Source organism: Mus musculus, chromosome 2 (genome assembly GCF_000001635.26).
Source record: "Mus musculus strain C57BL/6J chromosome 2, GRCm38.p6 C57BL/6J".
NCBI lineage: Eukaryota > Metazoa > Chordata > Mammalia > Rodentia > Muridae > Mus > Mus musculus.
In genome coordinates, this window is record NC_000068.7 from 30,152,111 (window position 1) to 30,171,286 (window position 19,176).

General features: G+C 45.4%; 1 long non-coding RNA gene and 1 pseudogene across 3 annotated transcripts; both read left to right on the plus strand.

Moving 5' to 3' along the window:
* On the plus strand, window positions 7,173–9,490 carry Slc39a1-ps (solute carrier family 39 (zinc transporter), member 1, pseudogene; annotated as a pseudogene).
* On the plus strand, window positions 10,496–18,225 carry Gm31080. Of its 3 annotated transcripts, XR_866090.1 has the most exons (5): window positions 10,496–11,066; window positions 12,294–12,501; window positions 12,940–13,005; window positions 16,268–16,332; window positions 18,187–18,216. It is a non-coding gene; the product is annotated as a predicted gene, 31080 (long non-coding RNA). The 3 variants fall into 3 exon arrangements; XR_866091.1 differs by lacking the exon at window positions 16,268–16,332 and having other exon boundaries at window positions 18,187–18,225; XR_374213.2 differs by lacking the exons at window positions 12,940–13,005; window positions 16,268–16,332 and having other exon boundaries at window positions 18,187–18,217.
* The last annotated feature ends 951 nt before the right edge of the window (window positions 18,226–19,176 follow it).

Below are 19,176 nucleotides of genomic sequence, written 5' to 3' on the forward strand. Positions count from 1 at the left end.
CCAGGAGATGCTTGCCAAGACACTTGCAGTTCGGCTGCGGCCAGCCAGAGACGGCCTTAGGAAGGAGGAGGTGCGCCTGGGCACACATTATTATTAATCTTCTTACATTATATTTCTTTGTGTGCAGCCTGCGGGTGAGGGAGTCTAGCTGGCATTGGTTCCCTCTTGCTATCATGTGGGTCCCAGCAAACTCAGGGCTGCTGTGAGCACCTTTACCCACTGAGCCAGCCATCTCACGCACTTCCGGCAGCGCATTGTTCCTTAGGTCATTTAATACTATGTTTTATTTAGTTTTGCTATGTAGTTCAGGCTACTCTTGTTCATCCTGTAGAGCCTCTGAGGCCAGGGTCTCTGCCTCCTGGGTGTTGGGGTTAAAGGTGTGTACCAAGCACACTGCTAAAAACACAAGTATTTCCCTCTGCCAACTGTAAACTCTGAAAATGATAAATGCCACTTGCAATACCTAGAAGAAATTAAAGTGTTTAGGGATTTTGTGCCAGTCATAGAGCCCAGGCCCACACACACATCGAGCAAGCACTGTGTCACTGAGCCGGAACCACAGTCCCGAGAATACTGAACACGGTAAATAAAGGCTTGGGAGAAACTGGAGGAGGAGCAGAGAACAAGACGGCTCTGCGTCCCCGGGTCAGAGACATCACAGGAGTGAATGTAGTCCCTATCCAAATGCCACTGTGGCCAAAGGTGCTGGCACATGCTCTAATCCAGCGCTCCACAAGGAGGAAGGATCCTGGTAAGCTGGATACCAGCCAGCTCTGTGTAGTGAGTTCCAGTCTTCCTGGGACTGCCTATTGAGGCCTTTCCTGAAACAAAACTTCTATGACATTGGGGTGTAGCTCAGTGGCAAAATGTTTGTTTTGCCTGTCTGAGACTGTGGGTCAGGTCCCTGACACACGTACACACACACACACACAGGTATGCACACACAACTCACAGAAAAGGAGGGAAATCTGAAAATGGGTTAGGGAGCCATAAAAGATCCCAGGTACCCAATATAATCCTGAGCAAACAGGACAAAGCTGGGGGCCAGCTTTAAACTTCTAACTTACGGTAATTACAACACGATGCTGGTGAGAGGGACCACTTGCCATTGACCAACAGAACAGGAAGCCCAGAAACAGGTAGGAATCTTGCAATTCATCTGTTTAAAGGCTCTTTGTTTGTTTAGGAATTTTTATTTTTTAAACAGGATTTCTTTGTGTAGCCCTGGGTATCCTGGAACTTGCTCTGAGGACCAGGCTGGCCTCAAACCCATAGAGATTCATCTGCCTCCTGAGTGCTAGAATTAAAGGCATGCACCACCACTGCCCAGAAAATGTGTATGAGTGCTTGCCTGCTGTATGTGTGCTTGGTGCCTATGAGGCCAGAGGAAGGCATATCAGATCCCCAGGTTACAGAAGGTTGTGAGCTGCCATGTGGGTGCTGGGGTCTTCAAGAGCAGCCAGTGCTCTTAACTGCTGAGCCATCTCCAGCATTTGGAATCAGTTGACTTTTGACAAAGGAGCCAGAACATGATGAAGAAAAGACAGTCTTCAGTAAATTGTGCCCAGAGAAATGATTTTCCACACAGAACAGTGAATATATTCGTAGCATTCACAAGCACCAAAAAATTCAATTGACCATTAGTGGAAGAATAAAGAGAAGCTGGTATAGATCTCCATGGTAAACTTCTTTGCTCTCCTGTGTGTGTTTGATGCCTCACCCTAGATGGGCCTCAAACCCATGGTTATTCTGCCCCATCCTCTCTTCCTGAGATTACAGGTAAGAATGACCATGCCCGATTACTATTCATTAGCGTTTAATTGTGTGTGTGTGTGTGTGTGTGTGTGTGTGTGTGTGTGTGTGTGTGAGAGAGAGAGAGAGAGCACATATGCGTGCATGCCCTTGTGCCAATCAGCTCCAGGACAGCCAGAGCTACACAGAGAAACCATGTCTCAAAACAAAACAAAAGAGCACTGACTGCTCTTCCAGAGGTCCTGAGTTCAAATCCTAGCAACCACGTGGTGGCTCACAACCTTCTGTAACAAAATCTGATGCCCTCTGAAGTGTCTGAAGACAGCTACAGTGTACTTACATATAATAAATAAATATTATATGGAGAAGAGGAGGAGGAAGGAAAAGGAAGAAGAAGAAGGAGGAGAAGGAGGAGAAGAAGAAGGACTGAATGTCCATCAGGTTTGTCACTTAACCATTTTTAAAGTAGGGCAGTTAGTACCTTTGAAAGGCTGCCCATTGTGTCCTGCTCTTGTGGACAACCTGGACAGTCTGTGACTAGGCTCAACTCACAGAGGAGTCCACCAGCCCTTGGGATTGCCAAGGCTATTCTCAAGGAATTATCAAGGCTAGAAGGCTTGGTAATGCCTTTTAATTTTTTTCAGAAGCATTCTTTATTTTATTATTTGTTTCTGAGGTTGGGGGAATGTTAATCTGTGTTTCCCATTGCAGCATCAAACCATGTCCCCATAAAATTTGTGGCGAAATAAATAAAATACAAGCCATCTGTAGATCTTTATGATCTATATATTCATCTTACAGTTTTTTTTTCTACCAGAGCCAATTTCTTTTCAACTTCTACTTATAATCTTCTTGGACTATTTTAAGTCTTTGTCACCTTGAAAGATGTTAAACAAAAGAGTTAGCTCTTGAGTAGGCAAATCAACTGTAGGCTGTAGCCAGTTAATATCTCCTGGCATTTTTTAAAAATTTTTTTTGTTTTGGTTTTTTTGAGACAGGGTTTCTCTGTGTAGCTCTGGCTGTCCTGGAACTCACTTTGTAGACCAGGCTGGCCTCGAACTCAGAAATCCGCCCGCCTCTGCCTCCCAAGTACTGGGATTAAAGGCGTGTGCCACCACGCCTGGCTTCTCTTGGCAATTTTTTTTTTTTTTTTTTGGTTTTTCGAGACAGTGTTTCTCTGTATAGCCCTGGCTGTTCTCCTGGCAATTTTTAAGAGTTCTTAATTGATCGCTCCTGATTTGTCCCTTTTGTGGTCTAATTTTCTGTAGAACACGTGTATAACACGACTTTTATCCTAGATAATTAAGAGAATCTCCTCTTCGATTTTTTTCTGGAGCAATTTGTAAACCCCAAAAGGCAAAATTCTTTTTGCTTCATTAAACATTCTTTCTAAGGTAAATCCATTTGAGTCAGCCAGCAAAATATCATTCATATAGTGGTAAATTATGGATCAAAGAAATTGTTTATGAATTATTTTCAATAGTGTTGTACAAAATATTGACATAAGGTAGAACTATTCAACATTCCCTGTGGCAGGATTGCCACAAGGTTCCTTTTGGTTGGCATAGAGTTGTTAAGTGTGGGGGAGAAGGCAAATTTTTCTCTGTCTTGTTCTTGTAAAGAAATTGTGAAAAAGCAACTTTTTAGATCAATCACTGTGATAGGCCATTCCTTAGGTAACGAGGACAGTAATGGGATTCCAGGCTGTAAAGAACCCATTGGCTGAATGACTTCGTTGATTGCTCTCAGATCTGTCAACATCCTCCATTTGCCAGATTTCTTATTAATGACAAATACAGGAGAGTTCCCAGGGCTGGTGGACTCCTCTATGTGTTGAGCCTCCAGCTGGTCTTAGACCAGCTGTTCTAGTGCCTGTAATTTTTCCTTTATCATAGACCTTTGCTTGGTCCAAACAGGTTGGTCAGTCAGTTCACCTTAGTGGTCAGGCTATTGGTGTTTTATCAGCAGTGGCTCCCCCACTTAAAACTGAAGAGTCTGTCCATTAACAACCATGTTTATGGACAGCCTGGAGAGTCTGTAACTGTCTTTGATAACATTTAAAAAAAAAATTTATTGGGGCTGGTGAGATGGCTCAGTGGGTAAGAGCACCCGACTGTTCTTCCAAAGGTCAGAAGTTCAAATCCCCAGCAACCACATGGTGGCTCACAACTATCCGTAACAAGATCTGACTCCCTCTTCTGGAGTGTCTGAAGACAGCTACAGTGTACTTACATATAATAAATAAATAAATCTTTTAAAAAAAATTATCAGGGGCATCACCTATTTTAATCCTTGCCCCTGAAGTTGGAGGGAGGCTAATCTGTGTTTCCATTGTTGTAATATAATATCTTCTCCATAAATTTATGGCTCTCTCAACCACATAGAACCTTAATCTTCCTGTTTGACTTTTTGGCCCTATACATTTAAGCCATCTGATAGTTTGTTTTACCTGGGATAAAGTTTCAACTCCTTGAAATTGGATATCTACCTCTTTAAGAGGGCAATTTGAGGGCCAAGATTTTGGAGAGGCCGGGCGTGGTGGCACACGCTTTTAATCCCAGCACTCGGGAGGCAGAGGCAGGCAGATTTCTGAGTTCGAGGCCAGCCTGGTCTACAAAGTGAGTTCCAGGATAGCCAGAACTATACAGAGAAACCCTGTCTCGAAAAAAAGAAAAAAAAAAAAAGATTTTGGAGAGGTTATATTTGCATCAGCTTTAGTGTCTACCATTCCTTCAATTATGTGCAAATATCTTTAGTTTTGAACTCTGATCATCTATAGACATTTCCCAATTTAATCTGTTTCTTGACCCCTTCTGGTTTTTTGTTTCATTTATAGAAACAGCTGCAAAGACCCACAGCCAAACAGTAGATGGAGCTCAGGGAGTCTGTGGAAGAGTTGGGGGAAGGACTGAGGGAACTGAAGGGGATAGGGACGCTACAAGAAAACCAACTGAGTCAACTAACCCTGGACCCTTGGAGGCTCCTAGAGACTGAACCACCAACTAAAGAGCAAGCATGGAGGGGCATGGTGGTGCATGCCTTTAATCCCAGCACTCGGAAGGCAGAGGCAGGCTGATTTCTGAGTTCAAGGCCAGCCTGGTCTACAAAGTGAGTTCCAGGATCAGCCAGGACTATACAGAGAAACCCTGTCTCAAAAAAACCAAAAACCAAAAACAAAAAACAAGAGCAAGCATGGGCTGGACCTAGCCACCCCCTCCTCCATATAAATATAACAGACATGCAGCTTGGCCTTCATGCAGGTCCCCCACAAACCAGAGTCAGGGCTGTTCTTGACTCTGCTGCCTGCTTGTGGATCCTACCCCACAGTTAGGGAACTGGGCAGCCTTGTGTTGCCTCAGTGGGAAAGGATGCATGCGCCTAGTCCTGCAGTGACTTGATGAGTCAGGGTATGTTAATACCCAGGGTGGGTCTGGGATGGGGTAAGACTGTGAGAAGGGAGTGGCTGTGATTGGTTTGTAATATGAATAAATAAATAAATTAATGGAAAAATACATTTGTGAGTTTGCATTTTCTCAAAAGCTTTAGGGATGGCTTCTGCATTTCTGTTTGTTTGTTTGTTTGTTTGTTTGTTCATACAGGGTTTCTCTGTACAGCTCTGGCTGTCCTGGAACTCACTTTGTAGACCAGGCTGGCCTCGAACTGAACTCAGAAATCTGCCTGCCTCTGACTCCCGAGTGCTGGGATTAAAGGCGTGAGCCACCACGCCCGACTCAACTGCATTTCTGATCCATTCAGCTACAGCTGCTGATCAAGTCTTTAAAGTCAGATCAGATCACACCTTTGCACTCAGCATTAGCATTTTCAAAAGCCAAAGATTTGATTAGTGTCTTCCTACTAGTAGATCTGGTATTGACTAGTGTCTTCCTACTAGTGGATCTGGTATTGATTAGTGTCTTCCTACTAGTGGATCTGGTGTCTTCGCATCTGCAGCTGAAGCCAATTTTTGCAAAAAGCCAGTGAATGTTTCTTTTTCCTATTCCTTCAAATTTGTCCAAAAAAAAAAAAAAAAAAAGGGGGGGGGGCTGGCGAGATGGCTCAGTGGTTAAGAGCGCCGACTGCTCTTCTGAAGGTCCGGAGTTCAAATCCCAGCAACCACATGGTGGCTCACAACCATCCATAACGAAATCTGATGCCCTCTTCTGGAGTGTCTGAAGACAGCTACATTGTACTTACATATAATAAATAAATAAATCTTTAAAAAAAAATTTGTCCTGGGCATTTAAGGCTGCCATCCGTCATAATGCCAAGGTTTCTTCATCATATAAGGACATATGACTTGCATCTCTACCTCCACGTACTGACCTTCCCCTAGCAGGGGTCTGTGGGAATGTTAATAACCCTGGTTCTGTTTCCCTAGCCTCTTCTATCCACTACAAAAGTCATTGTAACCATGACCCAGGTTCTAATATTGTTCTTGCCATATCTTTCCAGACTTGGATTATTCTAGGGTTTGGGTTTTTTTTGTTTGTTTGTTTGTTTTGTTTTGTTTTGTTTTTCTTTTCTTTTCTTTTTTTTTTTTTTTTCGGTTTGTTTTTCGAGACAGGGTTTCTCTGTATAGCCCTGGCTGTCCTGGAACTCACTTTGTAGACCAGGCTGGCTTCGAACTCAGAAATCCGCCTGCCTCTGCCTCCCGAGTGCTGGGATTAAAGGTGTGCGCCACCACACCCGGCTTGTTTTGTTTTTCAAGACAGGGTTTCTCTGTATAGCCTTGGCTGACCTGGAACTCACTTTGTAGACCAGGCTGGCCTCAAACTCAGAAATCTGCCTGCCTCTGCCTCCCGAGTGCTGGGATTAAAGTGCTACACCCAGCTTGGATTATTCTAGTTTTGATCACCCAAGAAGTCAAGATTTTTTTAGGTATGGCAAGTGCATGCCAACATTAGCAACACTTAACTTGTAAGTTCCCTTAAACTTTCCCAAGGCCAGCACGTCCCCAGGAAGCCGTCCACAGTCCTCTCAGGGGTGCTCAGCGACTGCTGGCCTGTCTGGACACTACATGGACAAGCTGCTGGCCTTTGCTGGACACTACATGGACAAGCTGCTGGTTTGGCTTGGTTTTCCTAACAACCTTTGGCTGGCTTTCTTTTTAATCTGTCAATATTTTAAACTCCCCTTTTAAATCTATGTCCATCTTCCATCCCTCTCCTGCGCCTGTGTCTCTGCTATCTTGTTCATTTAGATTTATAAATTTCTGTAACCTTTCTTCTAATGCTTCTCATCATATTTCACCTTTGTCTTTTTTCCTGTTTTTTAAGATATCCAAGTAATCTCTTCACTCTGATTTATAATTTTCTGTACTTTTTTCTAAGATTTGTGAATTTTTTCAAAGTCCTTGGTTTAAAAAAAAAAAAAAAAAAGATACAGCAAACCAAACTGCTTGTTAAGAATGAAGCTTAAGGGGAGGGGGTGGGAATTCCCGACGCAAGGCCGGAACTGAGAGACAGCAATGGAGTGAGACCCTCGGGAGTTTTCTCTGTATAGGTCCAAGAGTCACCGAGTTATCACAGCCACCATGGGGTCCTGGGGGAACCAGAGCTCCTGGTGTGGCGCCCAGAAGCAGTCGCATTGGAGCCCTCGGTGCCAGTAGGGCTGGAGGGGAAACTGGGGGCCCTGGTGCTGCTGCTGCTGACACTCATCGGCAGCCTGGTACCTGTCTGTGTGCTTCGAAGGTCAGGTGCTAACCATGAAGCTTCAGCCTCGGGCCAGAAAGCCCTGAGCCTCGTCAGCTGCTTCGCAGGAGGAGTCTTTTTGGCTACATGTCTTCTGGACCTGCTGCCTGACTACCTGGCTGCCATAGATGAGGCCTTGGAGGCCCTGCATGTGACGCTTCAGTTCCCCTTGCAAGAATTCATCTTGGCCATGGGTTTCTTCCTGGTCCTGGTGATGGAGCAAATCACGCTGGCTTACAAGGAACAGTCCAGTCCACCCCATTCGAAAGAGACAAGGGCTCTACTGGGCACAGTGAATGGTGGGCCTCAGCATTGGCATGATGGACCAGGGATCCCCCAGGCCGGCGGAACTCCAGCAGCTCCCTCAGCCCTGCGTGCTTGTGTCCCGGTCTTCTCCTTAGCCTTGCACTCAGTATTTGAGGGCCTGGCTGTAGGGTTGCAGCGAGACAGGGCTCGGGCAATGGAGCTGTGCCTAGCTCTGCTGCTTCACAGGGGCATTCTGGCAGTCAGCCTGTCCCTGCGGCTGCTACAGAGCCACCTACGTGTGCAGGTGGTGGCTGGCTGCGGGATCCTCTTCTCATGTATGACACCTCTGGGCATCGGGTTGGGTGCAGCTCTGGCAGAGTCAGCTGGGCCTCTGCACCAGCTGGCCCAATCTGTTCTAGAGGGCATGGCAGCTGGCACCTTCCTCTATATCACCTTCCTGGAAATTCTACCCCAGGAACTGGCCACTTCTGAGCAGAGGATCCTCAAGGTCATTCTGCTCCTAGCAGGCTTTGCCCTGCTCACTGGCCTTCTCTTTGTCCAAATCTAAGGTGCTTCAGGAGAAAAGGCAGGGGAGGTTGGCTATCAGGTGCCCCTGTCCTCCCTCCCTCCCCTTCTCAATTGGTGGGAAATAGAAAGAAGTGGAGAAGGAAAGTAGTGAGGACCAAAGAGTTCTCTTAGAGATAGGGATGGGACATTTGGACTATGAATAATGAGATGGAAGTGGGCAGAGAAGAGGCTAGCCCCAGACCCAAAGAATAAGAGATAGCGAAGTTACTACAGACGTGGTCAGGGACATTAGAAGGAGGCAGACTGCTACAGTCAGAGGCCAGGCAGTACATCTCAGAGACAAGCTGACAGAAGAACTGAGTTAGGCATCCAGCCTCATTGCGATAAAGATACAGAGGTTGTAAGTCAAAGCCAGTATCCTGTTGGTTCTAGCCCATCTCACCACTCTGATGGCTGAAATGGTTCCTCCTCCTTTCTTCCCTCCTACTCTTATATTTCTCTCTTGTCTTCCACTAAGGGACTAGTGCCAAATGGTCTCTCTGCCAGGTTTCATAATTTATCTGGCCTCTCCTGTCCTCACCTTTTTGGGTTTCTCTGTGTAGCCTTGGCTGTCCTGGAACTCACTCTTGTAAACCAGGCTGGGCTTGAGTTTACAGAGCTCCACCAGTCTCTGCCTCTGCCTCCTTAATGCTGGGACTAAAGGGGTGCCATGCCACCACTGCCTAGCTCACTAGTCTGTTGTTAAAGTGCCAAATACCCACCCACCCACCCTTTAGGTTTTTTTGACAGGGTTTCTCTGTATAGCCCTGGTTGTCCTGGCCTCAAACTCAGAGCTCAGTCTGCCTCTGCCTCCTGAGCACTGGGATTAAAGGTGTGTAGCACATGTATTGCTCACCTGCCCCCTTTTTGAAAGCACAGTGCTGAGGAGCTGGGGCCTGCCCAGCACCTCAGTAGAGACCTATTTGCTCTTTTATTTCGGCCCCATAATTTGGGGTGGGGAAGAAATGTTTACTGAACTGGTCTGGAGTGAGAGAAAAGTAGGTACTGACACCAGACACTACAGAAAGTAGACATGGTGGTCCATACCTAGAAGAAAACCAATAACCTGCCAAAACTTTATATCTGAGGAGTCCGGGGTGGAGGGAGACAGACTCCCTCCCTCAGGATTATTTTTGGGGAGGGAGGGCTGTGCATAGGTCTGTACTCTGTAGAATCTATTTTACTAACTGACCTGTTTTGGGATATGTTACCCAAATAAAAGATGTTTCTATACAAAAAAAAAAAAAAAAAAAAAAAAGAATGAAGCTTAAGCCAGGCAGTGGTGGTGCACACCTTTTTCCCAGCACTTGGGAGACAGAGGAAGGTTGATTTCTGAGTTTGAGGCCAACCTGGTCTACAGAGTGAGTTCCAGGACAGCCAGGGCTGCACAGAGAAACCCTGTCTCAGCCCCCCACCCCCCAAATGAAGCTTAATAATACAATAATTTTAATCAGCAATGTGCCAATTTTATTCATTACTTCCATCTTCCTCAAAATGTTTAAAATAGTGTTACATAAAGCCCAAAGCTCTTTATTGTGTTTTTCATCTTTATGTGTCTATTTTTCTTTAAAATTATCAATTTCACTTAAAACCCCTTTCACATGGTTAAAAGTTTTCTAGGCTCCAATTTCTTTGGTGTGTTCTTTGCTTCCCTCTGGTGTTTGACTCAGGACATTGCAGGGGATTTGGATTCTTCCACTCTCAGGTAGGGGTGGACTGAAGAGAAAAAATGCAGCTTCTATGATCTGAGCTTTTGGGCCACTGCTATGTTCTATCTATCTATCTATCTATCTATCTATCTATCTATCTATCTATCTATCTATCTATCTATCTATCTATCTATCTATCTTGTATATGTGAGTATGTACTGCCAGGGAAATGTTAGTGATTCTCCCCCAAAACAGACAGGAGCCAAACTAATGCAACTCACAGCAGGGTCTTTATTCTATTCCACCTAGCTTGGGTCCCCCCCAGCTCACTGCTGTCACGCAGGACGGTTTTGGTGGTGGTTGAGGTCAGAATATCTATCAGGACAAGGCTTTATAATAAGCAACAGGCATCTAATTGGAAAGCTGCTGTGACCTTTAACATAATTGGCTGGTGCTGGGAGTCATACCATAAATTAACTTCTGCTCCCGTCCACATTGGTGGTCGTTAGGCAGGGGGTGGGCTTGTAACCTGGGGATGCAGGTTTGTTGGGGGAATACCCTGGAGATGCTGGTCTTGTTGAGGGTGTAACCTTGAGACGCTGGTCTTGTTGGGGATTAGCCTAAAGACTGGAGCTAGGCTTTGGTTTTGTTGAGGGACAACTTGGAAACCAATGCAAGATACCAGCCTGTTAGTCTACCTGAGTTCAAACTTAGATCAAGTTCTCTAAAATGGAGTCTGAACTTAAAAGACTTGACCTCTCACCCCCTTCCCTTTCTCTTTCGACCAGAAGGCCCAATCACGGAACTTCTGAAGCTTCATGAAAACAGTGACAGGGCTATGTCTTTGTGGTGCCCCTGGGGCATGGGTAGGGGCATCAGTGGGAGACAAGAGGGAGTCTTGAGGCTGAATTCTCCTCCTGCTGGCCAGGGTCTTCTTCAACAGCAACTGGATGTGTGGTGGACTCTGTAGCACAGGGACCCTTTCAGCGAAGCTCTATGACCCCTGGCTGTGTCTCCAGGCTCAAGTTGATGGAGCTCCACAGGTGGACCTGCTTTATGGAAAGCACAATGCTATGCCAAACAAGCTTGTGCACCCACTGGGCACCCTCGAGATCATGTAACAGCTTCTGTCAGCAGGTGAACCAAACACAACTTCAAAAGGGTGAGTCCTACCTGGGTGGGGAGTTCTGAACTCTATAAAGGATGAAGGGGAGAGAGTCATCATCAGTCTCTAAGGTCAATTTAGTTAAGGTCTCTTTTAGGATTCTATTTACCATCTCTACCTGTCCTGAACGCTGGAGTCTGTCAGCACAAGGAAATTTCCAATCAATCTCCAAAATATTAGCTAATCTCTAACTTACCTGGGACACGAATGCAGGTCCATTGTCTGAGCCTATAAGCTTAGAGAAACCAAACCTTGGAAGAATTTCTTTCAGTAGTTTCTTTGTTACTATCTGCACAGTCTTATGCTTAGTTGAGAAAGTCTCAGTCCATCTTGAAAAGGTATCTATAAATACTAGCAAATATTTGTATCCAAATTTTCTTTTCTTTTTTGGTTTTGTTTGTTTGTTTGTTTGTTTTGTTTTTGAGACAGGGTTTCTCTGTGTAGCTCTGGCTGTCCTGGAACTCACTTTGTAGACCAGGCTGGCCTCGAACTCAGAAATCAGCCTGCCTCTGCCTCCCGAGTGCTGGGATTAAAGGCATGTGCCAACACCGCCCTGGCGTATCCAAATGTTCTTGGCTTTACCTCTGTGAAGTTCATTAGTCCATTTCCTGATAGACTTCTGGCTTAGTGCTTCAGTATTGAGTATTTTTGTTCTTTTTATTGGCAACTGCATTGGTCAATTGACAGGATTTATGGTTGTTTTGGGTGTTTTGTTTCTGTTTTTGTTTTTTAACAATTTCAGCTATTTTCGAGTTGGGATCTCTAATTCTGATGTGGGAATGGTGGACTAAGTTCTGAATTCTCTGGGGTCCCATGTTTGAAGAACAATGCATCTTTTTCAGTATGCTTATACCCATTTTCTCTAGTACAATTAGTTTGTAGTCAGCTGATCTCCATCATCTCTTATGACACTGATACATGGGCAGGCTTTTGGCCAAGATCCCATCTTCTGTCTGGTCAGAGGGTGTGGGATCTCCTGGATCTAGTGCAGTCAAGGAAATGAGGGGCCCAATTTTCTAGGATTACCCACTGGGCTGTCTTGTTGCTCTTTGGGATGGAGTTTAGTTCTTCCTTCTGCCTTCAGAGGGCCTCTCTCTATATAAAAATTACCCTAGATGTGAGCAGTAGCAAAGGCACCAACCATCTGTGTCTCTTGTCTTTTCTCAACTCTATTGCCTTGGTCAAAGCTGCCAGTTCAGCTTTCTGTTCTGACATTCCTGCCAGGAGTGGTTCTGCCCATATGATCTTGGTGTCTGAGACCATCACTGCCCCAGCATATCTCTGTCCATCCTGAATGAGGCAGTTGCCATTGGTGAACCATGTTACCTCTGCATCCATCTGAGCAGTCATGCAGAAGCCCATCAATCAAGCTCAGGGTCAGGCAGCAGGGCAGCTGAAACGTTATCCTGGGGGCATTCGAGAAGAGAGGATGGTAAGGAGTCATTCTGGCATCATCTTTAACCAGAAGGCTGCACAAACGGGGGTGGGAGGGCAGCTTCTGGCAAGTGGTATCAGATTGGCTATTGGCTGATGTCAGGGCCCCGAGTCTGGGTATGCATCCCCTGGGTCTAGGGAGGTCACCTGTAATTGGTAGAGTGTAGCCTCCCCTCTCCAGCCTGAAACCTGCTTGCTCAGGGGTGGAGCTTGCCGCTCAATCATTCTGCCTCGCCCACTGCTGGAGCCTGCCGCTTTGCTGTTCCGAAGCCATCACGTGTTCACCTGCAACCTTACTCCAAGATTATTTGGCAGGAATCGGCCCCTCCCCCTCCTTCATAACGGAGTGTCGGAATAGTAAAATTGAACCTTGAGCAGAGCCTTGTCTTGGTTCCGTCTTTATCTCGCGCTGCCTAGTCCCCTTCTTCTCTTCCAGGTTTCTAAGATGCCTTTCCAGACTTGAACCCAAACATGTGAGCTGCAGGCCGGACACAACAGTAGAGTAAGGCCTTCTTTGTCAAGGCTCAATAGCCCAATATTTTTAGGGCCTCTAAGATGTCCTGAGTCTTTGTTTTGTTTCTGTTGCCACTGGAAAGCCATTTATAAACTGATGAAGAGACTTGATCTTCATGTTTTAGCAAGACAGAATATTGAACTTTATTAAAAATCAACAACAACAGGAAAACTGTTGGGTTTCCCTTTTACTCTTAGGGTTACCCTGGGGTTGGGGATGGGGCACTTTTGACCTCAGGGCCTCCCTTAACTCCTTCTTCTGAAGTTGTCTGTTTTAGGCATCTCCTATGGTCTTCTAGTTTGTCCATGGCTGCCAACAGGATCTTTGCCCATTCTCGAATCTGTTGCTTCTCTCCTCTCATCTGCTTTTCCTCTGCAGTCTCTCTCTTTTTTAAAAATACTCTCTGTCACTATGACTAAGTTTCTCTGACTCCTTTCTCCTAACCTCTCAACCCTCTGGAGCTCTTTCTTCTTTCTCCCCCCCCCCCCCCAGACAGGGTTTCTTTGTGTAGCCCTGCCTGTCCTGGAACTCACTCTGTAGACCAGGCTGGCCTCAAACTCAGAAATCAGCCTGCCTCTGCCTCCCAACTGCTGGGACTAAAGGTGTGCACCACCACTGCCCCGCTGGAGCTTTTTCTTAATATCTGGTGCTGCCTGATTAAAAAAAAAAAAAAAAAAAAAAGCTAGAGTGACTGTTGCTTTTGCTTCTGGTGATGCAGGGTCCATGGGGGTGTACTGTTGAAATGTCTTCAAAAGCTGCAGGGCTTTCATTTTCTCTCTGCCTAATTTGTGGACCATCTTGCAAGCACTTTGAGACCTGACAGAAGAGTCTGATGGTAGACCAAGATGGTCTTAACTTTAATTGTGTTAAAATCCCAATCTGGGAGAGTTAGGGGAAAGCAAGCATCAGTTGCTGCTTGGTTACTGATGGGCTCCCCTATGGGTCCAAGAACAAGCTTTCTGCCTCTTCTGTGGTGAAGGGAACCTGCAGAATGTGGTAGATGTAGCCTGTCTCATGTTAATACATCCATCAAAGTTCAAGTCACTTAATTCATCACAGTCCTCTAGTCAAAGTCACTTCTTCAATGTCATCTTGTAATGAGAAACACAAATACAACACACAAAACACAACAAATGAGAAAAAAAGGAGAAACAACCAGAAAGTGGTACACACACACCAGAAAAGAACCAGATTGGTGGGTGTCCTGGAGTCCATGCCCACCCCAGACTGAGACTCAGGATGTCTCCTGGACCCACCTTAGCCACAGTTCCCAGATACATCTATCTTTTGTTTTGTTTTGTTTGTTTGTTTTTGTTGTTGTTGTTTTTGTTTTTCGAGACAGGGTTTCTCTGTATAGCCCTGGCTGTCCTGGAACTCACTTTGTAGAGCAGGCTGGCCTCAAACTCAGAAATCTGCCTGCCTCTGCCTCCCAAGTGCTGGAATTAAAGGTGTGCATCACCACTGCCCTGCAATACATCTATCTTTAACTGCAGTCATCCACAGGTATAAAATCAAGGCCTTGTTCCCAGATGGGTGAGGAGCCCATGCCTACCCAAATTGAGGCTTGGGAGGTCTCCTGGCTCCACCACAGTCACTGCTTCCAGACACATCTGTCGTAAACACAAACTGGCCACGGAAACAAATTTAAGGCCTTGTTCTCAGAAAGATGTGCCACCATTTGGAGTCAGCAAACAGAGAAAGGCACAACCAGAACCAAAACCAACCAAAACCAGAAAAATACAGTTTGCAGTAACAAGTGCCAACCAGAAGGTGGCGCTCTCACACATGACAACTCATAGTACTGCACAGATGTTTACTGAGACCTGTAAAACTTACCATGGCAGTATAAGTCATTTATCTTTACACAAGTTTTCATTCCACTCTGTAGATCTCACAGAAAACTTCTAACATTTAGACAAATTAGCCGCCACACAAATCACAAGCTTTTGAGCCACTTTGCAAGTACTCACTTGCTCAGACCTCATAGGAAGCTTCTGACACTCAGATTCCTTAGCAGGGCTCAAACCTAGAAGAATTGCCATGGCAACACAAGCCACCAGTTTCCACACAAATAAATCATCTCAGCATGACTGGAAGAGTTTCACATTTACCTTTACACAAGCTTGTTCTGTTCTGTTCTGTTTGGCAGATTTCACAGAAAGCTCAGACAAATTCAGCTCTCAGACAGGCAAAAAGCAGGAACTTTAACATGGTATTACAAACATAAAAAACAAAAATACCTAGACTGGTTTTGCCCCTCCAGATTGCTAGTCCTGTGTATCATGGGGAACTTTTCAGCCAACACATCAAAATGTAGTGCCAGGGAATGTGATTAACAAAAACAAGACAGGTGCCGGGCGTGGTGGCTCATGCCTTTAATCCCAGCACTTGGGAGACAGAGGCAGGTGAATTTCTGAGTTCGAGGCCAGCCTGGTCTACAGAGTGAGTTCCAGGACAGCCAGGGCTACACAGAGAAACCCTGTCTCAAAACAAAACAAAACAAAACAAAACAAAACAAAACAAGACAGGAGCTGATCTGATGCATCTCACAGCAGGGTCTTCATTCTATTTGAAGTCCCCCGACCCCTATCCAGTGCACCACTTTCATGCAAGAGGGTTTTGGTGGTGGTGGTGAACCCTGAATATCTATCAGGTCAAGGCTTTATAATAAGCAGCAAGTGGGGAGCAGGGGAGGGTTAAGCGTGCAAGCATCTAATTGGAAAGCTACCGTGACTTTTAACATAAATGGCTGGTGCTGGAGTCATATCCTAAATTTATATTCCTGTCATCAACTGCATCAGTGGTCGTTAGGCAGGGGGTGGGCTTGTAACCTGGGGGTTACCTTTGTTGTTTGTTGGGGGAATAACCTGGAGACACTGGTCTTGTTGGGGATTAGTCTAGAGACTGGAGCTAGGCTTGGGTTTTGTTGGGGGCAGGGGAGTGGCAACTTGGAAACTAGTGCTAGGTACCAGCCTGTTTATCTGAGTTCAAACTTAGATCAGGTTCTCTAAAATGCAGTCTGAACTTAAACAATTTGGCCTCCCAAGCACATCCTTGCTGTCTTCAAACACACTAGAAGAAGGCATCGGATCCCATTACAGATGGTTGTGAGCCACCATGTGGTTGCTGGGAATTGAACTCAGGACTTCTGGAAGAACAGTCAGTGCTCTTAACCACTGAGCCACCTAACCAGCCCCTGTCCTCTGTCTCTTATTTGTGGCATGTGATGGCTTCCCCTCCTTTGGAAAAGTGACATGAGTCGAGCCCTGTGCCCATGGTGTGAGGTGTGGCTGGCTTAGCACTCGCTCAGATGAGGTAAGGCTGTCCTCAGTGTACATTCCCCTCAGCTACCTGTTCGTGATCCATCACATATAATGAATATCTTCTGCTCCCCATCTTTTTTGTCCAGCCCGGTAACTAAAACCCTGCCTACCTATTCTCCCCAGTGATTGGCTGTCACCACTTTTATTTAACCAGTCAGAGAAGATAGGTGAGCGAAGTTCATACACATCGTCTGGTGGCTGTGATCCTGCGCTTGTCTAGACTACAACCAGATCTTCAGGTCCAGTGTTTGACATCTGAATACATAGCAGCACCAGACCAAGCACTGCCGTGGGCATAGGCCTCTTTAGACTACTTCCTGCTGATTAGGGGCATTGGGTTCCATGGGGGCAGATCTGTTTGTTTGTTTGTTTTCAGTTTTTTGAGACAGGGTTTCTCTGTGTAGCCCTGGCTGTCCTGGAACTCACTTTGTAGACCAGGCTGGCCTCAAACTCAGAAATCCGTCTGCCTCTGTCTCCTAATTGCTGGGATTAAAGGCGTGAGCCACCACACCCGGCCCATGAGGCGAATCTGACATCCATCCTCAGGATATCTCCAACCAGCAATCCAGCAAAACAGCAATAGCAACAATGGACCAATAGCAAATGCAGCAGCAGGGACCAGTGGCAGCAGGGCCCACAGCCATCACAGGCCCTCTCAGGGTTCTCAGCTTTATTCCCTTTCAAGAGTCCCCAGAATTACAAACATAAACTATCTGCAGCTGCCAAAAATGCTGTCCCTCCTAGAGCATGAGACAATCATAGTTATCGGCTGTGCACAGTCTGAAGCAGCCCCATATCCCACACTTGGGATTAAAACAAAATCATGTTCACGAAATATAACTGTGGTTTTTTTGTTTTTTTTTTTTTTGGTTGGTTGGTTTTTTTGTTTTGTTTTTTGTTTTTGCTGTTGTTGTTGTTTTGAGACAGGGTTTCTCTGTATAGCCCTGGCTGTCCTGGAACTCACTTTGTAGACCAGGCTGGCCTGGAACTCAGGAATCTGCCTGTCTCTGCCTCCCGAGTGCTGGGATTAAAGGCATGTGCCGCCACCGCCCGGCTATAACAGTGTTTTTAGAGAAACCAAAGTTGTAGGCTTTAGAGATGGCTCAGAGGTTAAGAGCACTGACTTCTCTTCCAGAGGCCTTGAGTTAAATTCCCAGCAACCACATGGTGGCTCACAACCATCTGTAATGGAATCTGATGCCCTTTTTCAGTGTGTCTGAAGACAGTGTACTCACATATATAAAACAAATAAATCTTTTTAAAAGAAAAAAAAAGAAAAGAAAAGAAAAGAAAGCAAGCAAAATTCTGGTCACTTGAGCTGAATCCTTCACCTTAGAACTGCAGAGGCTGCACAGTTCAGAATATAATGGGTCCCGAGAACTGAAGCTATAGGACATTGTGAGCTGCCTGTCACTTAACTTGGGTTCTCTGCAAGAGTTGAATATGCTCTTTAAAAAACAAAATTATGGGGCTGGTGAGATGGCTCAGGTGGGTAAGAGCACCCGACTGCTCTTCCGAAGGTCCAGAGTTCAAATCCCAGCAACCACATGGTGGCTCACAACCATCTGTAACAAGATCTGACTCCCTCTTCTGGAGTGTCTGAAGACAGCTACAATGTACTTACATATAATAAATAAATAAATCTTTAAAAAACAAAACAAAACAAAATTATGTTGTCTATATAGGTGTTTGCCTACAAATCCTTTGGTGTTACAGATGGTTGTGAGCCACCATATAGGTGCTGGGAACTGAACCTGGGTCCATTGCTAGACCAACATGTGCTCTGAACTGCTGCACCATGTCTCCAGTCTACAACTTTGTCTTTTTTTTTTCATTTTTTCAACAGTCTGTGGTGACATACACCTTAAATTCCAGCACTTAGGAGGCAGAGGGAGGCGGATCTCTGAGTTCGAGGCCAGCCTGGTCTACAGAGTGAGTTCCAGGCCAGCCAGGACTACACAGAGAAACCCTGTCTAAAAAAATCCAACCAAGCAAACAAGCCCAAGTTTCATCATAACATGTTCACACATGTACACGGTATTTGTATGATTTCCCTCCATTGCCTTCTTACCCATCAACACCTGCAGATGCCCTATTTCCCAATGTATCTTAAAAGAAAAAAAATTATTATTCAGGCTAGAGAGATGGTTCAGATGTTAAGAGCACTGGCTATTCTTCCAGAGGTCCTGAGTTCAATTCCCAGCAACCACATGGTGGCTCATAACCATCCATAATGAAGTCTGGTGCCCTTTTCTGGACTGCAGGTATCGTGCAGGCAGAACATTGTATATGTAATATATAAATAAATCCTTTTACAAAAAGAATTATTCTATGGATATGAATACACTGTCTTCAGACACACCAGAAGAGGGCATCTGATCCCATTACAGATGGTTGTGAACCATCACGTGGTTGCTAGGAACTGAACTCAGGACCTCTGGAAGAGCTCTTAACCCCTCAGCCATCCCCCCAGCCATCCCCCAATTATCTTTTAATGTATAATTGGTTTTGTCCCATGCTAATGAGTGTGGCTCTGACTGTACACTCTCAGCCCTATTTTCTTCAGTTTTTATGTATCGGTCTTCCTCCGTCTTAATAGGTTGTAAGGAAGTTGATGTCTTAAAATATTCATAAGTTAAATACTATTCCATCTGAAATGTAGGAAATATCTTTAGCCAGCCCCTGACCTACGGACAGGAAACATTGGCCAACACAACATACTTCCCAGGCCAAACCCTTTAAGTGGGTTGAAAAGTATGACCCTAGCATAGCTATTTTCTCTAACCTTATATAGCAAGCTTAGGTTCCAGGCGGCTATCAATAGCTACACCTGCAT